Below are 13,802 nucleotides of genomic sequence, written 5' to 3'. Positions count from 1 at the left end.
CTTACTAACAAAGGTTAGAGAGGGGCTTTCTCAGAGGGCTTTTTACAGTTTGTCTATTCCCAATTAGCCGGTTTAGTATACTTAATGAAAGTACTAATTCTTTCATAGGCCGCCCATTCTTAGTATTTGACGTTCAGGTAACAACAGGTAACTTTATTTGGAGTGGAAGCAGAGAGATAACACCAGATGCCAATTGTAGATCCTCTCACACCTGTGGTCACTGCAGCATCTGACTCCACTTTGTCCAAAAGGGATCTATTCCATTCAATTACACATGATCTAGATTAGACTGACAACAAGATACTGCACGGGACATAGCAGAGTTGGTGAAGTTGAGTGGTGATGAGTTTGCTATTTGGATGAATAAAGCAAGTAAAAAGTGTGTTAGATAAAAATTCATTTCAATTCGCTAATCGGGCTAATATGAATCAGGTGAATCGAGTTCTGCTTTTGGAAACTGGGTTAAGAAGGGGTGCACCGTTCCTGGAGGTACTGCAATACCAGGTCAATGCGTGGAGTGGACAGAGCAAGCTCTTTTTCCATCTCCCTGTTCTAAAAATCCATTTAATATATGGTCCCCAGATAGGGGACGTATCAGATATTAAACTGATAAGAACAGATACTACACTTGATCTTAGCCAAAAGGCCGAGAAGCGATAACCAGAATTGGTTTGGGCCTCGAGTGGCACCCTGGCCTATGCCGGACACATCTTAGGGAGAGAGAGCGAGAGGGAGACAAACCCACGCCTACACAAGACATTTTGTCACCCAAGCCAACCCTTGAAAAGGCTGCTTTGCAGAGCAAAAACAAGAAGAATGGTGCGTTTTGCAGCCGCCGCCCACTGCAATGAATCTGAATAACTCCTCCTTTAGGGCGCAAGCAACTCCCCTCCCCCTTGCAGTCTTTCCAATTCACGATACAAAAAGACGGACAGGACAGGTTGCCTGACTTTCCGTCACTGCCACCCTTTGCCATCCTTACCCGTAGAAAGCCCTTTCATCATCCCCAAACCCTAATCTTTTCCCTTTCCTTCCCAGCCCCCAAACCCTGCCCTCTGTACCTTTCTCACCACCCGCTTCCCTTCTCCTGTCATCCCCCTACCACCCGGGAAAAAAAGAGATTGCCCCCTCCTTCCACTAGCCCACCCTCCCACCCAAAGAACAACTTCTTCTGCGCAGCTTGTTTTCTAGGCAGCAGCGCTATTGTGATGTCATCGGGGGGCATTGTGACAAGCCGCCAGTGTTCCGTCTCTTCATGTTGTGCACTGTTCAAACCGAAAATACATCAACAGGCAGGCTACAGAAAAGCTTACTAACAAAGGTTAGAGAGGGGCTTTCTCAGAGGGCTTTTTACAGTTTGTCTATTCCCAATTAGCCGGTTTAGTATACTTAATGAAAGTACTAATTCTTTCATAGGCCGCCCATTCTTAGTATTTGACGTTCAGGTAACAACAGGTAACTTTATTTGGAGTGGAAGCAGAGAGATAACACCAGATGCCAATTGTAGATCCTCTCACACCTGTGGTCACTGCAGCATCTGACTCCACTTTGTCCAAAAGGGATCTATTCCATTCAATTACACATGATCTAGATTAGACTGACAACAAGATACTGCACGGGACATAGCAGAGTTGGTGAAGTTGAGTGGTGATGAGTTTGCTATTTGGATGAATAAAGCAAGTAAAAAGTGTGTTAGATAAAAATTCATTTCAATTCACTAATCGGGCTAATATGAATCAGGTGAATCGAGTTCTGCTTTTGGAAACTGGGTTAAGAAGGGGTGCACCGTTCCTGGAGGTACTGCAATACCAGGTCAATGCGTGGAGTGGACAGAGCAAGCTCTTTTTCCATCTCCCTGTTCTAAAAATCCATTTAATATATGGTCCCCAGATAGGGGACGTATCAGATATTAAACTGATAAGAACAGATACTACACTTGATCTTAGCCAAAAGGCCGAGAAGCGATAACCAGAATTGGTTTGGGCCTCGAGTGGCACCCTGGCCTATGCCGGACACATCTTAGGGAGAGAGAGCGAGAGGGAGACAAACCCACGCCTACACAAGACATTTTGTCACCCAAGCCAACCCTTGAAAAGGCTGCTTTGCAGAGCAAAAACAAGAAGAATGGTGCGTTTTGCAGCCGCCGCCCACTGCAATGAATCTGAATAACTCCTCCTTTAGGGCGCAAGCAACTCCCCTCCCCCTTGCAGTCTTTCCAATTCACGATACAAAAAGACGGACAGGACAGGTTGCCTGACTTTCCGTCACTGCCACCCTTTGCCATCCTTACCCGTAGAAAGCCCTTTCATCATCCCCAAACCCTAATCTTTTCCCTTTCCTTCCCAGCCCCCAAACCCTGCCCTCTGTACCTTTCTCACCACCCGCTTCCCTTCTCCTGTCATCCCCCTACCACCCGGGAAAAAAAGAGATTGCCCCCTCCTTCCACTAGCCCACCCTCCCACCCAAAGAACAACTTCTTCTGCGCAGCTTGTTTTCTAGGCAGCAGCGCTATTGTGATGTCATCGGGGGGCATTGTGACAAGCCGCCAGTGTTCCGTCTCTTCATGTTGTGCACTGTTCAAACCGAAAATACATCAACAGGCAGGCTACAGAAAAGCTTACTAACAAAGGTTAGAGAGGGGCTTTCTCAGAGGGCTTTTTACAGTTTGTCTATTCCCAATTAGCCGGTTTAGTATACTTAATGAAAGTACTAATTCTTTCATAGGCCGCCCATTCTTAGTATTTGACGTTCAGGTAACAACAGGTAACTTTATTTGGAGTGGAAGCAGAGAGATAACACCAGATGCCAATTGTAGATCCTCTCACACCTGTGGTCACTGCAGCATCTGACTCCACTTTGTCCAAAAGGGATCTATTCCATTCAATTACACATGATCTAGATTAGACTGACAACAAGATACTGCACGGGACATAGCAGAGTTGGTGAAGTTGAGTGGTGATGAGTTTGCTATTTGGATGAATAAAGCAAGTAAAAAGTGTGTTAGATAAAAATTCATTTCAATTCGCTAATCGGGCTAATATGAATCAGGTGAATCGAGTTCTGCTTTTGGAAACTGGGTTAAGAAGGGGTGCACCGTTCCTGGAGGTACTGCAATACCAGGTCAATGCGTGGAGTGGACAGAGCAAGCTCTTTTTCCATCTCCCTGTTCTAAAAATCCATTTAATATATGGTCCCCAGATAGGGGACGTATCAGATATTAAACTGATAAGAACAGATACTACACTTGATCTTAGCCAAAAGGCCGAGAAGCGATAACCAGAATTGGTTTGGGCCTCGAGTGGCACCCTGGCCTATGCCGGACACATCTTAGGGAGAGAGAGCGAGAGGGAGACAAACCCACGCCTACACAAGACATTTTGTCACCCAAGCCAACCCTTGAAAAGGCTGCTTTGCAGAGCAAAAACAAGAAGAATGGTGCGTTTTGCAGCCGCCGCCCACTGCAATGAATCTGAATAACTCCTCCTTTAGGGCGCAAGCAACTCCCCTCCCCCTTGCAGTCTTTCCAATTCACGATACAAAAAGACGGACAGGACAGGTTGCCTGACTTTCCGTCACTGCCACCCTTTGCCATCCTTACCCGTAGAAAGCCCTTTCATCATCCCCAAACCCTAATCTTTTCCCTTTCCTTCCCAGCCCCCAAACCCTGCCCTCTGTACCTTTCTCACCACCCGCTTCCCTTCTCCTGTCATCCCCCTACCACCCGGGAAAAAAAGAGATTGCCCCCTCCTTCCACTAGCCCACCCTCCCACCCAAAGAACAACTTCTTCTGCGCAGCTTGTTTTCTAGGCAGCAGCGCTATTGTGATGTCATCGGGGGGCATTGTGACAAGCCGCCAGTGTTCCGTCTCTTCATGTTGTGCACTGTTCAAACCGAAAATACATCAACAGGCAGGCTACAGAAAAGCTTACTAACAAAGGTTAGAGAGGGGCTTTCTCAGAGGGCTTTTTACAGTTTGTCTATTCCCAATTAGCCGGTTTAGTATACTTAATGAAAGTACTAATTCTTTCATAGGCCGCCCATTCTTAGTATTTGACGTTCAGGTAACAACAGGTAACTTTATTTGGAGTGGAAGCAGAGAGATAACACCAGATGCCAATTGTAGATCCTCTCACACCTGTGGTCACTGCAGCATCTGACTCCACTTTGTCCAAAAGGGATCTATTCCATTCAATTACACATGATCTAGATTAAACTGACAACAAGATACTGCACGGGACATAGCAGAGTTGGTGAAGTTGAGTGGTGATGAGTTTGCTATTTGGATGAATAAAGCAAGTAAAAAGTGTGTTAGATAAAAATTCATTTCAATTCGCTAATCGGGCTAATATGAATCAGGTGAATCGAGTTCTGCTTTTGGAAACTGGGTTAAGAAGGGGTGCACCGTTCCTGGAGGTACTGCAATACCAGGTCAATGCGTGGAGTGGACAGAGCAAGCTCTTTTTCCATCTCCCTGTTCTAAAAATCCATTTAATATATGGTCCCCAGATAGGGGACGTATCAGATATTAAACTGATAAGAACAGATTTTTTGATTTAATGAAGCTTTCCAAAGCACCACAAAAAATGCATGACCGAAGTCACACCAAAAACAGTGCAAAGGCTAGGATTCGTGTGGACCCCACCGTGAGGAGAGGGTCCCCAAAAATCAACCCCGTCCCTCCGAGCCAGAAGGCCACAGCAAGGGTCAGTGATCTTCGGTGCTCCCCCAAGCCGAAGCCTGGTTGAGCCTTGTCGTTGCTCCCAGCGTCCACCCAGGCATCTTACCCAAGTGGAGTAGAGAGCTACTAGTTGTTGGTTTCGCAGCCGAAACTGCCCGGACCGTCAATCGGTGTTGGTTTCTCAGCCCAAGGCTAACCGGACCTCCAACCGGGTGTTGGTTTCTCAGCCGAAGCTGACCCAGACCTCCAACCGGGTGTTGGTTTCTCAGCCGAAGCTGACCCAGACCTCCAACCGGGTGTTAGTTTCTCAGCCCAAAGCTGACCAGACCTCCGACCGGGATTATAAAAATTTCCCTTCCTAGCCAGAAGGCCGGGATAGGGTAATATGCTCAAAAAGTATGAAAAGGCAAGGTACGGTGTGCTACAGAGCCCAAGGCTTGCCGGGGTCCCAAGCCAGCAAGCTCAGACTCACTCCAGGGTCGTCAGTCCTGGGGCACGTTGTACCATAGCCCCCCACCCTTACTCAGTCTAATAGCCTCGATCCTGGTAGGGCCATGTTTTCCTCTAGATGAATATACTATCCACCCAGAGTACTAGCAAGCGCAACCTTCCAGTGTGCATTGTATCATTGTACTAAGGTGGCCTGGAGCTTAAACCACCTCTTCGAACAACACTACACTTGATCTTAGCCAAAAGGCCGAGAAGCGATAACCAGAATTGGTTTGGGCCTCGAGTGGCACCCTGGCCTATGCCGGACACATCTTAGGGAGAGAGAGCGAGAGGGAGACAAACCCACGCCTACACAAGACATTTTGTCACCCAAGCCAACCCTTGAAAAGGCTGCTTTGCAGAGCAAAAACAAGAAGAATGGTGCGTTTTGCAGCCGCCGCCCACTGCAATGAATCTGAATAACTCCTCCTTTAGGGCGCAAGCAACTCCCCTCCCCCTTGCAGTCTTTCCAATTCACGATACAAAAAGACGGACAGGACAGGTTGCCTGACTTTCCGTCACTGCCACCCTTTGCCATCCTTACCCGTAGAAAGCCCTTTCATCATCCCCAAACCCTAATCTTTTCCCTTTCCTTCCCAGCCCCCAAACCCTGCCCTCTGTACCTTTCTCACCACCCGCTTCCCTTCTCCTGTCATCCCCCTACCACCCGGGAAAAAAAGAGATTGCCCCCTCCTTCCACTAGCCCACCCTCCCACCCAAAGAACAACTTCTTCTGCGCAGCTTGTTTTCTAGGCAGCAGCGCTATTGTGATGTCATCGGGGGGCATTGTGACAAGCCGCCAGTGTTCCGTCTCTTCATGTTGTGCACTGTTCAAACCGAAAATACATCAACAGGCAGGCTACAGAAAAGCTTACTAACAAAGGTTAGAGAGGGGCTTTCTCAGAGGGCTTTTTACAGTTTGTCTATTCCCAATTAGCCGGTTTAGTATACTTAATGAAAGTACTAATTCTTTCATAGGCCGCCCATTCTTAGTATTTGACGTTCAGGTAACAACAGGTAACTTTATTTGGAGTGGAAGCAGAGAGATAACACCAGATGCCAATTGTAGATCCTCTCACACCTGTGGTCACTGCAGCATCTGACTCCACTTTGTCCAAAAGGGATCTATTCCATTCAATTACACATGATCTAGATTAGACTGACAACAAGATACTGCACGGGACATAGCAGAGTTGGTGAAGTTGAGTGGTGATGAGTTTGCTATTTGGATGAATAAAGCAAGTAAAAAGTGTGTTAGATAAAAATTCATTTCAATTCGCTAATCGGGCTAATATGAATCAGGTGAATCGAGTTCTGCTTTTGGAAACTGGGTTAAGAAGGGGTGCACCGTTCCTGGAGGTACTGCAATACCAGGTCAATGCGTGGAGTGGACAGAGCAAGCTCTTTTTCCATCTCCCTGTTCTAAAAATCCATTTAATATATGGTCCCCAGATAGGGGACGTATCAGATATTAAACTGATAAGAACAGATACTACACTTGATCTTAGCCAAAAGGCCGAGAAGCGATAACCAGAATTGGTTTGGGCCTCGAGTGGCACCCTGGCCTATGCCGGACACATCTTAGGGAGAGAGAGCGAGAGGGAGACAAACCCACGCCTACACAAGACATTTTGTCACCCAAGCCAACCCTTGAAAAGGCTGCTTTGCAGAGCAAAAACAAGAAGAATGGTGCGTTTTGCAGCCGCCGCCCACTGCAATGAATCTGAATAACTCCTCCTTTAGGGCGCAAGCAACTCCCCTCCCCCTTGCAGTCTTTCCAATTCACGATACAAAAAGACGGACAGGACAGGTTGCCTGACTTTCCGTCACTGCCACCCTTTGCCATCCTTACCCGTAGAAAGCCCTTTCATCATCCCCAAACCCTAATCTTTTCCCTTTCCTTCCCAGCCCCCAAACCCTGCCCTCTGTACCTTTCTCACCACCCGCTTCCCTTCTCCTGTCATCCCCCTACCACCCGGGAAAAAAAGAGATTGCCCCCTCCTTCCACTAGCCCACCCTCCCACCCAAAGAACAACTTCTTCTGCGCAGCTTGTTTTCTAGGCAGCAGCGCTATTGTGATGTCATCGGGGGGCATTGTGACAAGCCGCCAGTGTTCCGTCTCTTCATGTTGTGCACTGTTCAAACCGAAAATACATCAACAGGCAGGCTACAGAAAAGCTTACTAACAAAGGTTAGAGAGGGGCTTTCTCAGAGGGCTTTTTACAGTTTGTCTATTCCCAATTAGCCGGTTTAGTATACTTAATGAAAGTACTAATTCTTTCATAGGCCGCCCATTCTTAGTATTTGACGTTCAGGTAACAACAGGTAACTTTATTTGGAGTGGAAGCAGAGAGATAACACCAGATGCCAATTGTAGATCCTCTCACACCTGTGGTCACTGCAGCATCTGACTCCACTTTGTCCAAAAGGGATCTATTCCATTCAATTACACATGATCTAGATTAGACTGACAACAAGATACTGCACGGGACATAGCAGAGTTGGTGAAGTTGAGTGGTGATGAGTTTGCTATTTGGATGAATAAAGCAAGTAAAAAGTGTGTTAGATAAAAATTCATTTCAATTCGCTAATCGGGCTAATATGAATCAGGTGAATCGAGTTCTGCTTTTGGAAACTGGGTTAAGAAGGGGTGCACCGTTCCTGGAGGTACTGCAATACCAGGTCAATGCGTGGAGTGGACAGAGCAAGCTCTTTTTCCATCTCCCTGTTCTAAAAATCCATTTAATATATGGTCCCCAGATAGGGGACGTATCAGATATTAAACTGATAAGAACAGATACTACACTTGATCTTAGCCAAAAGGCCGAGAAGCGATAACCAGAATTGGTTTGGGCCTCGAGTGGCACCCTGGCCTATGCCGGACACATCTTAGGGAGAGAGAGCGAGAGGGAGACAAACCCACGCCTACACAAGACATTTTGTCACCCAAGCCAACCCTTGAAAAGGCTGCTTTGCAGAGCAAAAACAAGAAGAATGGTGCGTTTTGCAGCCGCCGCCCACTGCAATGAATCTGAATAACTCCTCCTTTAGGGCGCAAGCAACTCCCCTCCCCCTTGCAGTCTTTCCAATTCACGATACAAAAAGACGGACAGGACAGGTTGCCTGACTTTCCGTCACTGCCACCCTTTGCCATCCTTACCCGTAGAAAGCCCTTTCATCATCCCCAAACCCTAATCTTTTCCCTTTCCTTCCCAGCCCCCAAACCCTGCCCTCTGTACCTTTCTCACCACCCGCTTCCCTTCTCCTGTCATCCCCCTACCACCCGGGAAAAAAAGAGATTGCCCCCTCCTTCCACTAGCCCACCCTCCCACCCAAAGAACAACTTCTTCTGCGCAGCTTGTTTTCTAGGCAGCAGCGCTATTGTGATGTCATCGGGGGGCATTGTGACAAGCCGCCAGTGTTCCGTCTCTTCATGTTGTGCACTGTTCAAACCGAAAATACATCAACAGGCAGGCTACAGAAAAGCTTACTAACAAAGGTTAGAGAGGGGCTTTCTCAGAGGGCTTTTTACAGTTTGTCTATTCCCAATTAGCCGGTTTAGTATACTTAATGAAAGTACTAATTCTTTCATAGGCCGCCCATTCTTAGTATTTGACGTTCAGGTAACAACAGGTAACTTTATTTGGAGTGGAAGCAGAGAGATAACACCAGATGCCAATTGTAGATCCTCTCACACCTGTGGTCACTGCAGCATCTGACTCCACTTTGTCCAAAAGGGATCTATTCCATTCAATTACACATGATCTAGATTAGACTGACAACAAGATACTGCACGGGACATAGCAGAGTTGGTGAAGTTGAGTGGTGATGAGTTTGCTATTTGGATGAATAAAGCAAGTAAAAAGTGTGTTAGATAAAAATTCATTTCAATTCGCTAATCGGGCTAATATGAATCAGGTGAATCGAGTTCTGCTTTTGGAAACTGGGTTAAGAAGGGGTGCACCGTTCCTGGAGGTACTGCAATACCAGGTCAATGCGTGGAGTGGACAGAGCAAGCTCTTTTTCCATCTCCCTGTTCTAAAAATCCATTTAATATATGGTCCCCAGATAGGGGACGTATCAGATATTAAACTGATAAGAACAGATACTACACTTGATCTTAGCCAAAAGGCCGAGAAGCGATAACCAGAATTGGTTTGGGCCTCGAGTGGCACCCTGGCCTATGCCGGACACATCTTAGGGAGAGAGAGCGAGAGGGAGACAAACCCACGCCTACACAAGACATTTTGTCACCCAAGCCAACCCTTGAAAAGGCTGCTTTGCAGAGCAAAAACAAGAAGAATGGTGCGTTTTGCAGCCGCCGCCCACTGCAATGAATCTGAATAACTCCTCCTTTAGGGCGCAAGCAACTCCCCTCCCCCTTGCAGTCTTTCCAATTCACGATACAAAAAGACGGACAGGACAGGTTGCCTGACTTTCCGTCACTGCCACCCTTTGCCATCCTTACCCGTAGAAAGCCCTTTCATCATCCCCAAACCCTAATCTTTTCCCTTTCCTTCCCAGCCCCCAAACCCTGCCCTCTGTACCTTTCTCACCACCCGCTTCCCTTCTCCTGTCATCCCCCTACCACCCGGGAAAAAAAGAGATTGCCCCCTCCTTCCACTAGCCCACCCTCCCACCCAAAGAACAACTTCTTCTGCGCAGCTTGTTTTCTAGGCAGCAGCGCTATTGTGATGTCATCGGGGGGCATTGTGACAAGCCGCCAGTGTTCCGTCTCTTCATGTTGTGCACTGTTCAAACCGAAAATACATCAACAGGCAGGCTACAGAAAAGCTTACTAACAAAGGTTAGAGAGGGGCTTTCTCAGAGGGCTTTTTACAGTTTGTCTATTCCCAATTAGCCGGTTTAGTATACTTAATGAAAGTACTAATTCTTTCATAGGCCGCCCATTCTTAGTATTTGACGTTCAGGTAACAACAGGTAACTTTATTTGGAGTGGAAGCAGAGAGATAACACCAGATGCCAATTGTAGATCCTCTCACACCTGTGGTCACTGCAGCATCTGACTCCACTTTGTCCAAAAGGGATCTATTCCATTCAATTACACATGATCTAGATTAGACTGACAACAAGATACTGCACGGGACATAGCAGAGTTGGTGAAGTTGAGTGGTGATGAGTTTGCTATTTGGATGAATAAAGCAAGTAAAAAGTGTGTTAGATAAAAATTCATTTCAATTCGCTAATCGGGCTAATATGAATCAGGTGAATCGAGTTCTGCTTTTGGAAACTGGGTTAAGAAGGGGTGCACCGTTCCTGGAGGTACTGCAATACCAGGTCAATGCGTGGAGTGGACAGAGCAAGCTCTTTTTCCATCTCCCTGTTCTAAAAATCCATTTAATATATGGTCCCCAGATAGGGGACGTATCAGATATTAAACTGATAAGAACAGATACTACACTTGATCTTAGCCAAAAGGCCGAGAAGCGATAACCAGAATTGGTTTGGGCCTCGAGTGGCACCCTGGCCTATGCCGGACACATCTTAGGGAGAGAGAGCGAGAGGGAGACAAACCCACGCCTACACAAGACATTTTGTCACCCAAGCCAACCCTTGAAAAGGCTGCTTTGCAGAGCAAAAACAAGAAGAATGGTGCGTTTTGCAGCCGCCGCCCACTGCAATGAATCTGAATAACTCCTCCTTTAGGGCGCAAGCAACTCCCCTCCCCCTTGCAGTCTTTCCAATTCACGATACAAAAAGACGGACAGGACAGGTTGCCTGACTTTCCGTCACTGCCACCCTTTGCCATCCTTACCCGTAGAAAGCCCTTTCATCATCCCCAAACCCTAATCTTTTCCCTTTCCTTCCCAGCCCCCAAACCCTGCCCTCTGTACCTTTCTCACCACCCGCTTCCCTTCTCCTGTCATCCCCCTACCACCCGGGAAAAAAAGAGATTGCCCCCTCCTTCCACTAGCCCACCCTCCCACCCAAAGAACAACTTCTTCTGCGCAGCTTGTTTTCTAGGCAGCAGCGCTATTGTGATGTCATCGGGGGGCATTGTGACAAGCCGCCAGTGTTCCGTCTCTTCATGTTGTGCACTGTTCAAACCGAAAATACATCAACAGGCAGGCTACAGAAAAGCTTACTAACAAAGGTTAGAGAGGGGCTTTCTCAGAGGGCTTTTTACAGTTTGTCTATTCCCAATTAGCCGGTTTAGTATACTTAATGAAAGTACTAATTCTTTCATAGGCCGCCCATTCTTAGTATTTGACGTTCAGGTAACAACAGGTAACTTTATTTGGAGTGGAAGCAGAGAGATAACACCAGATGCCAATTGTAGATCCTCTCACACCTGTGGTCACTGCAGCATCTGACTCCACTTTGTCCAAAAGGGATCTATTCCATTCAATTACACATGATCTAGATTAGACTGACAACAAGATACTGCACGGGACATAGCAGAGTTGGTGAAGTTGAGTGGTGATGAGTTTGCTATTTGGATGAATAAAGCAAGTAAAAAGTGTGTTAGATAAAAATTCATTTCAATTCGCTAATCGGGCTAATATGAATCAGGTGAATCGAGTTCTGCTTTTGGAAACTGGGTTAAGAAGGGGTGCACCGTTCCTGGAGGTACTGCAATACCAGGTCAATGCGTGGAGTGGACAGAGCAAGCTCTTTTTCCATCTCCCTGTTCTAAAAATCCATTTAATATATGGTCCCCAGATAGGGGACGTATCAGATATTAAACTGATAAGAACAGATACTACACTTGATCTTAGCCAAAAGGCCGAGAAGCGATAACCAGAATTGGTTTGGGCCTCGAGTGGCACCCTGGCCTATGCCGGACACATCTTAGGGAGAGAGAGCGAGAGGGAGACAAACCCACGCCTACACAAGACATTTTGTCACCCAAGCCAACCCTTGAAAAGGCTGCTTTGCAGAGCAAAAACAAGAAGAATGGTGCGTTTTGCAGCCGCCGCCCACTGCAATGAATCTGAATAACTCCTCCTTTAGGGCGCAAGCAACTCCCCTCCCCCTTGCAGTCTTTCCAATTCACGATACAAAAAGACGGACAGGACAGGTTGCCTGACTTTCCGTCACTGCCACCCTTTGCCATCCTTACCCGTAGAAAGCCCTTTCATCATCCCCAAACCCTAATCTTTTCCCTTTCCTTCCCAGCCCCCAAACCCTGCCCTCTGTACCTTTCTCACCACCCGCTTCCCTTCTCCTGTCATCCCCCTACCACCCGGGAAAAAAAGAGATTGCCCCCTCCTTCCACTAGCCCACCCTCCCACCCAAAGAACAACTTCTTCTGCGCAGCTTGTTTTCTAGGCAGCAGCGCTATTGTGATGTCATCGGGGGGCATTGTGACAAGCCGCCAGTGTTCCGTCTCTTCATGTTGTGCACTGTTCAAACCGAAAATACATCAACAGGCAGGCTACAGAAAAGCTTACTAACAAAGGTTAGAGAGGGGCTTTCTCAGAGGGCTTTTTACAGTTTGTCTATTCCCAATTAGCCGGTTTAGTATACTTAATGAAAGTACTAATTCTTTCATAGGCCGCCCATTCTTAGTATTTGACGTTCAGGTAACAACAGGTAACTTTATTTGGAGTGGAAGCAGAGAGATAACACCAGATGCCAATTGTAGATCCTCTCACACCTGTGGTCACTGCAGCATCTGACTCCACTTTGTCCAAAAGGGATCTATTCCATTCAATTACACATGATCTAGATTAGACTGACAACAAGATACTGCACGGGACATAGCAGAGTTGGTGAAGTTGAGTGGTGATGAGTTTGCTATTTGGATGAATAAAGCAAGTAAAAAGTGTGTTAGATAAAAATTCATTTCAATTCGCTAATCGGGCTAATATGAATCAGGTGAATCGAGTTCTGCTTTTGGAAACTGGGTTAAGAAGGGGTGCACCGTTCCTGGAGGTACTGCAATACCAGGTCAATGCGTGGAGTGGACAGAGCAAGCTCTTTTTCCATCTCCCTGTTCTAAAAATCCATTTAATATATGGTCCCCAGATAGGGGACGTATCAGATATTAAACTGATAAGAACAGATACTACACTTGATCTTAGCCAAAAGGCCGAGAAGCGATAACCAGAATTGGTTTGGGCCTCGAGTGGCACCCTGGCCTATGCCGGACACATCTTAGGGAGAGAGAGCGAGAGGGAGACAAACCCACGCCTACACAAGACATTTTGTCACCCAAGCCAACCCTTGAAAAGGCTGCTTTGCAGAGCAAAAACAAGAAGAATGGTGCGTTTTGCAGCCGCCGCCCACTGCAATGAATCTGAATAACTCCTCCTTTAGGGCGCAAGCAACTCCCCTCCCCCTTGCAGTCTTTCCAATTCACGATACAAAAAGACGGACAGGACAGGTTGCCTGACTTTCCGTCACTGCCACCCTTTGCCATCCTTACCCGTAGAAAGCCCTTTCATCATCCCCAAACCCTAATCTTTTCCCTTTCCTTCCCAGCCCCCAAACCCTGCCCTCTGTACCTTTCTCACCACCCGCTTCCCTTCTCCTGTCATCCCCCTACCACCCGGGAAAAAAAGAGATTGCCCCCTCCTTCCACTAGCCCACCCTCCCACCCAAAGAACAACTTCTTCTGCGCAGCTTGTTTTCTAGGCAGCAGCGCTATTGTGATGTCATCGGGGGGCAT

General features: G+C 47.1%; 10 non-coding genes across 10 annotated transcripts; all 10 read right to left on the bottom strand.

Moving 5' to 3' along the window:
• Positions 1-467: 467 nt before the first annotated feature.
• LOC142252650 (U2 spliceosomal RNA) lies at positions 468-658 on the bottom strand. The gene has a single exon (XR_012726019.1). It is a non-coding gene; the product is annotated as a U2 spliceosomal RNA (small nuclear RNA).
• A 1,117-nt stretch (positions 659-1,775) lies between these two features.
• Positions 1,776-1,966, bottom strand: LOC142252639 (U2 spliceosomal RNA). The gene has a single exon (XR_012726008.1). It is a non-coding gene; the product is annotated as a U2 spliceosomal RNA (small nuclear RNA).
• A 1,117-nt stretch (positions 1,967-3,083) lies between these two features.
• LOC142252628 (U2 spliceosomal RNA) lies at positions 3,084-3,274 on the bottom strand. The gene has a single exon (XR_012725997.1). It is a non-coding gene; the product is annotated as a U2 spliceosomal RNA (small nuclear RNA).
• A 1,117-nt stretch (positions 3,275-4,391) lies between these two features.
• Positions 4,392-4,585, bottom strand: LOC142253066 (U2 spliceosomal RNA). The gene has a single exon (XR_012726386.1). It is a non-coding gene; the product is annotated as a U2 spliceosomal RNA (small nuclear RNA).
• A 1,919-nt stretch (positions 4,586-6,504) lies between these two features.
• LOC142252617 (U2 spliceosomal RNA) lies at positions 6,505-6,695 on the bottom strand. The gene has a single exon (XR_012725986.1). It is a non-coding gene; the product is annotated as a U2 spliceosomal RNA (small nuclear RNA).
• Positions 6,696-7,812: 1,117 nt separating this feature from the next.
• On the bottom strand, positions 7,813-8,003 carry LOC142252605 (U2 spliceosomal RNA). Its single transcript, XR_012725975.1, has one exon. It is a non-coding gene; the product is annotated as a U2 spliceosomal RNA (small nuclear RNA).
• A 1,117-nt stretch (positions 8,004-9,120) lies between these two features.
• Positions 9,121-9,311, bottom strand: LOC142252593 (U2 spliceosomal RNA). Its single transcript, XR_012725964.1, has one exon. It is a non-coding gene; the product is annotated as a U2 spliceosomal RNA (small nuclear RNA).
• A 1,117-nt stretch (positions 9,312-10,428) lies between these two features.
• Positions 10,429-10,619, bottom strand: LOC142252582 (U2 spliceosomal RNA). The gene has a single exon (XR_012725953.1). It is a non-coding gene; the product is annotated as a U2 spliceosomal RNA (small nuclear RNA).
• Positions 10,620-11,736: 1,117 nt separating this feature from the next.
• LOC142252571 (U2 spliceosomal RNA) lies at positions 11,737-11,927 on the bottom strand. Its single transcript, XR_012725942.1, has one exon. It is a non-coding gene; the product is annotated as a U2 spliceosomal RNA (small nuclear RNA).
• A 1,117-nt stretch (positions 11,928-13,044) lies between these two features.
• On the bottom strand, positions 13,045-13,235 carry LOC142252558 (U2 spliceosomal RNA). The gene has a single exon (XR_012725931.1). It is a non-coding gene; the product is annotated as a U2 spliceosomal RNA (small nuclear RNA).
• Between the last annotated feature and the right edge of the window lie 567 nt (positions 13,236-13,802).

The sequence above is a fragment of the Anomaloglossus baeobatrachus genome, chromosome 9 (assembly GCF_048569485.1).
Source record: "Anomaloglossus baeobatrachus isolate aAnoBae1 chromosome 9, aAnoBae1.hap1, whole genome shotgun sequence".
NCBI classification, from domain to species: Eukaryota; Metazoa; Chordata; class Amphibia; order Anura; family Aromobatidae; genus Anomaloglossus; species Anomaloglossus baeobatrachus.
Note: the sequence above shows the minus strand (reverse complement) of the source record. Positions and strands in the feature narration are given on the sequence as shown.